The sequence below is a fragment of the Lissotriton helveticus genome, chromosome 4_1, assembly GCF_964261635.1.
Source record: "Lissotriton helveticus chromosome 4_1, aLisHel1.1, whole genome shotgun sequence".
Lineage (NCBI taxonomy): Eukaryota > Metazoa > Chordata > Amphibia > Caudata > Salamandridae > Lissotriton > Lissotriton helveticus.
Window position 1 is genome coordinate 1,191,483,654 of NC_136063.1, and position 12,484 is coordinate 1,191,496,137.

Consider the following 12,484-nt stretch of genomic DNA (forward strand, 5'->3'; position numbering starts at 1 on the left):
CCTGCATCTCTTGAGCCCAGAACCACAGGATGACTGCAAGGGCCAGTTGATGGCCTCCTGAAATGAAGCCTCAGGGACACAACAGGTGTCCAAAACATTGTACCTGCACCTGGACTCTGCCCTCTGTGAGTCTACCCTGCCAAGTGGTGCCTCCCCAGTCCTGGACCCTTGGCAGTGGGCATAAAGTGCTTTAGCAAACACCTGAATTGCCTCTGCAGCTTCTTCGGAACCGCCACTGAGCGACGCATCCCCGGTGCAAGCCCTTGCATTTCTCATCAACTAAAGCCTCTACAACAATGCAGGACGCTGCATTGAGCCTTTTCAGCCCCTGGGAACCAATGTATCACCTCCCCTTCATGATGCATCCTCTATACCAGACTTCACATCGCAAGTCCCATCAAGGGGATCCTTGATGATGATGCATGACATTGCATCGCAGCCTTCGCTGCATCTTGGAACCGACACATGGCTCCAGCAGCGTGCTGCATCACTGAGGCAGATCCTTGCAATGCTCCTAAAACCAGGACTTAAGGTACTTTGCTCAGCAGGCCTAACTTGGTCCCTGTAACTGGCCCCCCTCCATTGCGGTCTGTCTGATCATGTGACTTGGTCCAGGTCTAGTGCGACCAGATGCTCACAGTTAGCATTTTGGCCTTTCTGGCACTATTTTTACGGAAATCTTTAAAATTGCATATCTCTGGTTCTACTCATTGGAGTTTTGTCATTTTGGTCTTGTTTTATTTAGTAAAAAATACTACATTTTTCTAACTTGGTGTGGGATACTTTTGGTCTTGTTTTATTTAGTAAAAAATACTACATTTTTCTAACTTGGTGTGGGATACTTTTGTGATGAGTTTTTACTTTGTTACTGTTTGAAGTGTTGCGCACATACTGTACATATTAACTCTAAGTTAAGTCTGAATGCTCTGTGCCAAATTAACCTGTGCTACCAGGAGGCTGAGCACAGGTTAATTTGGGGTTTGCTTGTGCCTTATCCTGACAAGGATTTTGGTTGCTGGTTGATGAGGGCTCACACTCCAGTCAACTAACAACCCAAATTCTTACATGTACTATAGCCAAACATTAGTGATTCACATAATACCTACACTTTACAATTCTGGGGGATCTATAGTACAAACTTACTAGCTTTAGTACTCATTCTAGGAAATGTGTAAAGTAACAATTGGAAAAAGAAGATGACATTACAATATAAGGCAATGTTAAAGATATCAAACCTCATGACTGCAGGATTGCTCACCTCCTGGACCCCAAAGAACCAGGTAACCATAGGTGGAATTGTGCAAGTACATTATGAGTACATGTAAGTTCTAGTGTATTTGTGCGAGGCAACCCAGTCAGTTTTTTTAGTTAGACATTTTATTTTTATTTTTACCTTGCATAATTCATTTGTGTATTTAGCTTTCAATAGGCACACTTAGTAGAATTGTCATATTTATAGCCTGATACGTTTTACCACAGATACTGAATTTACTTCCATAATCTCAGAACTATTTGAGAAGAAAATGCGTGCATTTTCCGAACTCATATACTGATGGTTGAAAAAAATTGTTGAATTGACCAATTAATTTTATAGTTCATATTTGACTGATAAACGATGTGGCATTGGTGAGACATACCTATTATTAGAATTACCTTGGTGTCACGAGCATTGCACTACAGCTTTTTTGTATTTAATATGTAAAGGCATTCCAAAGTAACAGAATCTTTTTTATATTTCTGCTGGATACCCTGCATGGTGCACCACTGCTTGCAATCTGGCTTGAATTGGCCACCAACATAATCTTGTCCATTGTGGCCACTATTACAATACTAATAAGATTAGCAGCTCTGGATCATTTTTATTGAACATATGCAGCTCTTATTATAGAAAAGGTTAGAGATCCCTGGCGTAGATCATTCATAAAACACTGAAAAAACTAAGACTAGTTCACTTCTGACACATACCCCTCTGTTCTGCATCCCACAATGCTCATCCTTATACTTTTGTCTCTAACACAGACCTGCCCAACATCCTTATTTCCCGCTAATCCACCTCTTATGAATATGCTATATTGCCCCAGCCCTTCACAAACGACCTGTCTAGAGAACCACCCTCACCACTACTTTACATTGTCAATGTCTACCTCACCCAAAGAATCTTCTCTGAAGTCCTCAACACAGGCCAGATCCTTCCACCTGATCAAACCCTGTTTGGGACCCTGAATACCTCATCAACTACTGGCCCATCACTCACCTACCTGTCTTCAGTAGTCTGTGCAAAGCTTAAACAAAAACTATCAATCTAGCCCCAGAGCACACTGCAGCAACAAGACAGTTACCAATCCCCAGAGCACACTGCAGCAACAAGACAGTTACCAATCCAATAAAAAAGACAATAGCTTCCTAACCACAAATGAAGATGAGCCCTGCATTCTGATATTGTTGGACTACTCAGTTACCTTAATTAATAACATGCATTCTATCTTCATCGACAACCTAAATTCTCAATTGAGATTTACTGACAATAACCTGAGTTTCCCCTTACCTATCTCAAACCACTTCATTCAAATGGGTACCACTAGGTCCCAGAGGGTCCCATCACCTGTGTAGTCCCCAAGGGGTCCTCCTCATGTCGTTATCACATTAAAGCTCTACATTGAGCTACTTGGGACAGTGGCTCAGTTTGCCAACCACACACATGAAAGTCTTTTTTACTGCAGACATTCAATTCTTCAGACAATTTCAAAACTTCATGCAAACATGGATCTTCACTTACTTGATATTCAACGCCACCTGAATAAGTTGTATTTTTCAAGAACAATGAGCAAAAATGAATCCAAACCTGGCTCAACAACTTGAACCTTGATGGATTTGACCTCCATCTTTCAACCAATTATAAGTCTCTTGGGTTTGCTGTTTACATTGATATCAAGCTCAAGGAGCGCATCAAAAAGAGAACCAAGACATCTTGGCACCAGTTCTTTGCCACAGAAAGGAAACCATTTCTACAAGAAAGCCACGTCAGAACTGTTGTCCTAGCCTTCATCTCTTTGCTTTGGTGTGGTGGTAATATCCTGCCGTTACTCCACACTGGTACTCTTTAAAGTAATCCTACATGCTGCAACACACCTCTCCAAAGGCCTAAAGAAATATGATCACATAGCCCCAACTCTAATGGAACTTCCCTTACCAGCCAGCAACATTCTCAAAACCAGATGTATCTTCTACAGAGCCATCACTGTCAGCACCATCGCTTATTTTAATGTATTTTATATATATTCCAGAGAAACCAAGCACATAATAGTATAGGGAAAATCAAAGAATAATAAAAATAATCATATAAAACCTTTAAGCAACCATCAGACGTACAGTAAAAGTTAGATATATAAAGTAAAAATTAATTTAGCCTATTTAGACTTAGAAGTAATCTGTTAGCTTCTGATTAAAGGAACAAAGCAGAGAAGTGGGGCAGAGTACTAGGGTCTGACAAGCCCATCACCTCAGGTGGGTCCTTGTTCACCTGCAGCCAGGACGCCATCAGACTGGATATGCAGAAGTATATATCATAGGTCAACAGGCCATATCCATCTAAGCACCCATGATCTAGGAAAACATCCCAATATCCGTATGGTTGCCCCATCCTGTTTTAATGTAAAAAAAAGAGCTCAAGACACACCTGTTCAAATAACACTATACCACAATGACATAGGTCCATTTCCAATAACAGAACTTATCTCCCCATCCAATTTCCCAATTATAGTTTCCAATAAATTGCTTTCCCAACATGTTATTCAAACTAATTTAACATTACCATTTCCTGGACTATGTTTTTGACTGGTCAGCCATGTGTTTGATTGTATTTCACATGGTACTTTTACTGAGTATGGGGCGTTTTCTTTGGGGGAGTTTAAAGTAACTCTACCATGAATAAGGAGTAAAACTGGGCCTGCTTAGTACATCGGTTTCATAAGAATTTTTTATTTCGGTTATTAAATAACTCTGACAAAAATTAAAGCACAATTCATCATACTATCTTCTATTCTGCTAAAGCCAAACTGAATAGGTAAGTATCACCCCTGTACTGGGGAGAAATTAAAAAATATAAGAAATTGGCTAAAAATCACATAAAAGAACACCTTTCAAGAACTTTTCTTCCATGATAAAACAAACACATTTCTTCTTGGTGACACATTTTGCAGCCAGGCAGAAATCAGCGCGAAGACCTCAAATCCCAGTAGGATCAGATTTAGAGGTTTCGTGTTCCATTCACATGAGCACGTACAACATGTTAAAAAAAAAGCCTGTGCTCGAAAGATGCTATGGGCCTCATTTATGAGGCCTTGCGTCAGTTTTGCGCTTCCGATGTGTCACTTTTTGCAACGCATTGGTGGCATAAAACATGCCGCCTGTTGAGCACTATTTACAAAGTGATGCATCTAAGCAGATGCGTCACTTTGTAAACCCTTGCGCTACATTATCCCTGCATCAGGTATAATGTATGCAGGGGGGGCGTTCCCCCGCAAAAAGCCTCGTAGAAGTGACGCAGTGAAATCTATGAGATTTCATTGCATCACTTCTAGGACGCCATTGTGTCAAAATCTTACGGCTGCCTCACAGCAGGCGTAAGACTGACGCAGGCCCTTTCACATGGGGCTTGCCCCATGTGAAAGGACGCATTGCTGGAGATGTGTCACTTTTGTGACACACGCCAGCAATGCATCACTTTTGCGCCATACAGATACGTCAGAAATACTGACGTATCTGTAACTCCTTGCAACTTGATGCGTCATACAGTAAATGTGACGCATCAGGTATGTCGCAAGGAGTGCACACTGAGAAGTGACGCATCGCTGCTTTCATGCTGCGATGCGTCATTTCTCATAAATGAGGCCCTATGAGTTTAATTATAAAAACCTGCTACACTGGCAGTTGAGGAATGAAACAGAATAACAGAAAAAAATATATGCCTCTGTTTTTGCAAACAATTTACCAACGCTTACTGACTCATAAAAGCTTGCAAACATAAGGTTCTAAAATATTGATTTCTTAACATATAAATTTGCCCTACATTCGTCCGTGCTGCATAGAAAATGTCGTATGATTTGTATGAGGAATATAGGTTTAGCAAGCGCATGCGCACTGCACGGTGCAATAGGTGCAATAGATGCAAATCGAGGCTATGATTTAAAGCTATTTGCCTATTTCATGTATGTTAACAGTACGGCCGTTTTTGATTTTGCTTATTAAATAAATGTCAATGTATAGAATTTCTCCTGCATTGAATTATATGCCGTTCCTTTGCCACCATTGCTTTAACATTAAGTGGATAATGGTGTTTCACTCTGGTTTCCACTGAAGGAGGCACCAGAAAATGGGCTTTGTAACACTTTTAATATTCGATGACCTCTGCAGGTACACGAAGGAAATAGACATCTCCATTCACAATCCACACAAATATTGGGGCATATTATCAAGAAAAATAGTTTCATTTAGTACCTAACAAAATGTGATTTTTGCAACATGTAATAATGTCTGCTTTCATCCTTATACTCAAGAAAACTTTGGGGCATATTACCAAGGGCCATTATCGCCGCTTTAGCGGGACTTTATCCCGCTGAAGCGGCGATAATTTTATCGCCCTATTACCAAGCTGTCGCTAACACCTGTTAGCGACAGCTTGTAGGCGATAGCGGGCATTTTGGGGCCCACTTTGCATGTCAGCAATAATTATCGCTAATGACATTCAAAGTGGGCGTGCCAAAATGTCAGCGACTGAAAACAGTCGCTGCAATCGCTATCGCCTATGATCAACACAGGCGTAGTTTTGGAAATATTCACGCTAAGCGCGAATATCTCCAAAAGCTAACGCCTGCCCTGACCAGTTCTTAGCCATGTTATCCAATGAGAGGTGGATAACATGGCTAGAGCATTGTCACGGTAATGCCTGAATATCGCTGTATTGACAGCGATATTCACACATTTCGCCTGTTTTTTATCGCTCCTGAGATAAACCTTGCTAATAGCAAGGTATCTCAATGATAAAAACAGGTGAAGGGCGGCGATATAAATATTCCCGCTAAGCCAACAGAGCGATAATTTTCGCTAGTTGTTGGTAATATGCCCCTTTGAACTTTAAAACACAATGGAGCATATTATCAAGAACAGGCGATAAAATTATCGCCGCTTTATCGGCAGGAAACTGCCGCTAAAGCGGCGATAATGGGCTTGATAATATGCCCTTGTGAATTCCCATAGCAGCCCAGGGTAACACCAGAACCTGGGCTGCTATGGGAATTCACAAGGGCATATTATCAAGCCCATTATCGCCGCTTTAGCTGCAATTTCCTGCCGATAAAGCAGCGATAATTTTATCGCCTGTTCTTAATAATATGCCCCATTGTGTTTTAAAGTTCAAAGTTTTCTTGAGTATAAGGATGAAAGCTGACATTATTACATGTTGCAAAAATCATATTTTGTTAGGTACTAATAGAAAATGGTTTCAGCTGAAATGACTGACTAATGTAAATATATTTAGCTATGGATTAAGCAAAAGTTTGCATTTTTAAGCAAAGTTTCATGTCAATCAAACGTCCAACCTCGATAAAGATCAATTATTACATCATCACGGGTGAGGTCGCATTATTTCATAAGATCTCACTTGATAAATTCATTAAATATATTTTCTTTTGTCCAAACTCTCGCTTTCCTTTCCGTCAGATATCACACTCTATTATCCAATTACTTGCCTTACTTCTGGCGTGTCAACCATCTGACACTGTCAAGAGAAATCGCTTTGAAAAATATGACATGATGATTTAATAATTAGCAGACCATGACCATGAGACTGGAAGGTTAACTGGCTCTGACAGCGAAGGAAAGTCTAAGGCATAGTGATGGTTTCTGTACTAATCTGAGATTCAGAAAGATCCTGTGGTCTAGAAAAAGAGAAAGATTTTTTGAAAAAAGAGATTGGTGGCCTTCAAAATGTAGCAGCGGCATTTAATTTTATTTTGGAATGCAAAAAAATGTATTCAAATATTTTACAACATATTGCCACTGGACACTCTGTGTAACACAATTAGTTAAGGATTGCACAATTGAGGTGTAAGTGGAAATAGAAGGGCGCCTTAGTTTCGGGCACACCTTGTGTTTACCCTGGTAATTATGCTATTGAGAAGTGGTAAAAGTCAGGGCCATATTATCAAGAAAGGGAGATACATTATCGCCCCTTTTATCGGCAGGAAAATGCTGGTAAAGCGTCGATAAAGGGCTTGATAATATGCCCTTGTGAATTCCCATTCAAGCCCGGGTTAACACCAGAACCTGGGCTTCTATGGGGATTCACAAGGGCATGATATCAAGCCCATTATCGCCGCTTTAGCGGCAGTTTCCTAACGAAAAAAGCGGCAATAATGTATCGCCCTTTCTTGATAATATGGCCCTTAATTTCTCCACTCCCTTCTAGAGACCACTGAAGCAAAGGATTCTTTAAACACTCTCCCACCCACCCCACTTTAGTAGCCCATGGGGTGGGTGCCAATGGACTATTATGTGTAACATAATGTATAGAAATTGTTGTTTATGGTTGCTTTGACTTTGCCCTGAGACTATAGTCTCCAAAAGAAGTTCATAACTACCAGAGAAAGAGGACAGTATAATGGAGCTCTGCTGTGGGAGAACAAGTGAAACAGTAGAACATGAAAGCAAAGAAGGCAAAGCGGGATAGATAAAAAAGACGAAAAAGAGGATGGATGGAGATGATGAATGGACAGAAGAATGGAGAGATGTATGGAGAGGAGGAAGGTTAGGGAAATGGATGGATGGATAGATGGATTTGTGGACAGTATGGCTGGAAAGAATGAACTATTAATAAAGGAGAGAAGAAAGGAAGGATAATGGAGAAAGCAAAGGAATGATGGATGGATGGAGGAGAAGGAAGGAAAGATGGATGGATAGATGGAAGGAAGGAGACAAGGCAGGATAAGTGGACAGAGAAAACAATGGATGAATGGATAAAGTAAGAGAAACAAAAGCAGAAATATGTGATGAATGGATGGTGTAAAGGATGGGTGAATGGATGGGAGATGAAAGGCAAAAAAGTGATGGAGAGGTCGGATGGAAGTCAGAGGAGTAACATACACCATTTGGCGAGATTTCCCTCAAGGGAAGCAACCACTCTCCGCAACCCTACCCCGAAAGTGTTCCAGGTTCGCTCATCTTGCTTGCTTACAGAGTATCATTTGGCATCAAAATGGGGGTTGTTTTTTCCTGGCTACTCCCCTGGGTGTATCCTCCAATCACTGCATGACTAATACACAGCGATTTGCCCGCACATCATTTTTTCTCATTTGGTTTTAGTGCCAAGGGGCTGCAATAAAAAGGAAGCATAACATTTTTAAAAAATGGCATACAACATCTTCGGCCAGTTCTTCAAAGGGTCACAGGCCTTTGCAGAGGTCAAATGCATAGGTTCCAAAACACCCCCCAAAATCTTGGGATCGGATTTCTTACATCCCTCGTACAATCTGCACTAGAAACCACGAGTCGTTCGTTCCATTGACATCTTAGAAATCCTGATATTAAGTGTGCAGTTCTAACTAGGTCATTGAATTAGCAGAGAAAGAGAGAGAAGCAACACATTCAGGTAACACAAACATTCTTACATTCGGGCCGACAATGATTGCAGCCAGGGCCGGACTGGGAACCAAAACCGGCCCTGGCAAAGTGCTCGGCCGGCCCCCCGCCCCCCGGGGGGGGGAGGGGGGCGAGCGCTTTGCCAGGGCCGCTTTTCAGCCGATTTTGTTACAGGGCCGATTTTGCAGCTATGCTGCAAAAACGGCTCTGCAACAAAAAAGGCCACCAAAGCCCAAAACCGGCCCCCACCCTTGCGGCCGACCGGGGGATTGCCCGGTCCCCACAACGGCCAGTCCGGGCCTGATTGCAGCTAGAAAACAGACGATTAGCAAACATGATGGACAAAATAGTGAAAAGCTGAAGATCTGTTCTGTATTTAATAATAAAGTTATCCTGGTTCTAAAAGGTTCCAAGTGTAATGTGTGGTAAGGGTGCAGCTATCTGAGCCCAAGACATCGCATAGTTTCAGAGTTCCTGGTTGAATTCCTGGTTGAATTCCGGAAAAAGGATATGAGCAGACTCGTAGCGCGGATGTGACTGCTCTCACACTTCATTTTTTAATCACAGTACCAACCACGGCCCGTGGAGGGAGTTACGGTGTGGCAGGGAGGCGGGGAGGGGGAGCGGCAGGGTGGAGGGTACTAAAAACCGGCATATGGATAATTGCAGGTAAGTAAACAATTTTATAAATACAACGAATTTCGTAGCGCACCCTCCATCACATTTTGCGAGGAAGGGCACACTACGAAATTCGTTTAATGAATTAAATTCTTTACTTACCTGCAATTATCCATATGCCGGTTTTTAGCACCCTCCACACTGCCCCTCCCCCTCCCCGCCTCCCTGCCCCACCGTAACCCCCTCCACGGGCTGAGGCTGCACAGTACGCCACATTCTTTTAAAAACAGAACTTTAAAACATTTAACTTATCATTTTGTTCTACTGTTGCCTTGAATTTCAAAACTGTTTTGGGGGCTCTTTGACAATAGCATTACCTTTTTACGAATTAGTGGCTTTGTAATTTTACCTTTGGTAATTCTGTGGGAACCACCATGGCTTGCAGCATGGGCATGTCGCTGGCATGCCAAAGGCAAGCCTGTCTGCACCCATCTGCGTCAGGTCTGTGGCCGGCACCAGCCCCCCTGGTGGTTTCAATCCAGGTATGGTATGGTTCTATCAATTGACTCTTTAAAAAATATCAGTTGTTAATTGCCCGATTTCAGCAATACAAATCATCCAACATGTTTGGAGGGTGCTGTGACATGTATATGCTGCAAACTTGCCCTTGGGATCGGTTGATCTACTTAGCTACCTTTGATGAGTAAGTCTCTTGTCTGTGGACTTATTAATTTGCGGTCCCTCTTGAAACATGCCCAAGAAGTCTACATCATGGTTACTGATTATCATTTGTATTTTCTGTTTATCATTGAGTCCTGGCTCAAACCTTGTCCAGCCCAGATATCTAAACTGCTCTACCATCGGGCTATGCTTTCCTCAGATGTGACAGGTCTGAGGGCGTGGCGAAGGCTTTGCCTTCATTTTTTGAGACTCCTTCCAATTTAGCTATTTTAAGGTGGGCAATTTAAAGGGGGCTGAGAGCTTAGGTTTCTGTTTCAAAATTAGTCACTCACAGTCGATCACTGGGAGCTTAATATATCGTCCAACTGGATTGTGTGCCAGCTTTTTGGACACTCTAGGGAATGTCCTGTCATCATTACTATAATAGTCTGACTCCACCTTATTAGGTGACTTTAATTGTCACTTTGATGATCTGGGGGATCCCAATGCGAAAAGTCTTTGAGAGATTCTAACAGTATTAGGCCTCTCCCAATTAGTGGTGGGCCCCACAAATTCAGCTGGCCACACCCCAGATGGAATTTGTACCAAGTGCCTCTACTGGTCCCAGATGAACTTGTAGTTCAGTCATGGTCAGATCATTGACTGGTCCTCTTTGGGTTGACAGTGGACAATAGTTGCCCGTCTTAAATCTGGATAGAGCTCCCTCTACTTTCGGAAATAGGGAAAAATTACAAGTTCCAAACTAACAACCCGGTTTGCCACAACCACTCCCCCCTCACAGGAAGGCTTCCTGCTGATCTTGACTTGTTCAATCAGTGGATTCTCTATACCCCTAATGAACTTGCGGCCCTAGTAAATCCTAAAAAACATTGCTACTCTCCGTCTGCACCCTGGTACACACCAATTTTTGCCAAAGGTAAACTTTGTTGTAATCGACTTGAGCACATGAGTGTTTGGCCTTTAAAGCTAAGGACTTGACTAGGTTTAGTTTGGAGCAGAAATCATATCCTAATTTGATTACGGATGCCAAAAAGCCTATTCCACCATCCAAATGGAACAAACTAACTTTGATCCAAAAAGATTTTTCAAATCTCTAAAGCTTTCCTGTAGCCACAAGCCCTGTCATAGGCCCTGTGTGATAAGATTTCATCCTTTTCTGAAATAAAAATATTAACAGTACACCATGGCTTTGAGTCCCCTTACCACGAATCAAGCCAGTCACACGAAGAGGCATTGTATCCCTTGCAACACCAATCTACTTTACCCACTTTTCAGGCTATTTTATTATCACAATCACAACAAGCTATTTTGTCGTGTAAGTCTGGTTATCCTCAAACCTGCCGGCCAGTTTGCACAAGACCATTGACAACGTGAACCCAGTCATCAATGACTCCCTTTCTGCGGTGGAAATCCCTAGATCTTGGAAAGTGGCAGTGGTTAAACCACTGTTGAAAAACACCCTTAAAGGACCTTTTTAACTGTGGCAAATTTCAGACCTATCTTGTTGCTTTCAGCATTAGACAACATCCTACGTGGAAAACTATAAAACATTTAATGTTTGACAATCTGGCTTCCCATCCAAGCACTCCACTGAGTCTGCAACTGCTAGAAGTCTCTGACACCATTAAGATCATGCTGGATTCCAGAAACTACGCTGTTCTGATCCTATTGAATCTACCAGCAGCGTTCAATTCCATTTCCCACCCTATACTTCTTTAGAGTTGTCTTGATATTGGTATATATATGATAATGCCTTGGCTTTGTTTAGATCTTTTTTTGTCTGACAGGAAACAATTTGGATCTATCATCAATACTCTTTGGCAGTAAGATCTGTAGCCTTAAGTGTTCCTCAAGACTCATAACTTAGCCCTCCCATATTTAATATTTATATGGCCCCTTTCATATCTTTAATAACCTTCAGTGGAATCGCAATAATTTCCTATGCACAAAATTCATCGTATCTCTTGATAAGGATTATTTTGAGTCCCAACTGATTTTGAAGAACTGTTTCTGAAACATCATTTGCTGGATGGAAAGCATAATTTAAAATGAAACCCTGATAAAAAACCAAAATTCTTCTGTTTGGAAATTTACATTTGTTTCCCCCTATGATGTGGTGGTCGTACACTGTGCCCCATCCTGCTGCCACAGTAGGAGTGTCAAAAAATCTGGGTGTCAAATTTGATAATGAACTCACCTTCTGCCCTCAAGTACCATCAGTGGCCGGTATGTGCTTTTCAATGATGAAATCTTTGAAAAAATGGTTTGACTTTCTCCCCCTAGCCTCAATTAAAACAGTTTGCTCTAACATAGAGGCTGGATTACTGTAATTGCCTCTATGCTTAGAGTTCAAAGCAGCTGCTCCATAAACTCCAGGTGATTCAATACTCGGTTGCCCAAACAGGTGCTTACACTCCCCAAGCAGAGTTCCACATCTGAAGCACTTAGGAAATTGCACTGGCTAATGGCTCATATGGGGATCTTATTTAAGATTCTTGCTCTGGTTTTAAGAGCCTTTCATGTGATAAGCCCTAAATATTTTACTGACCGG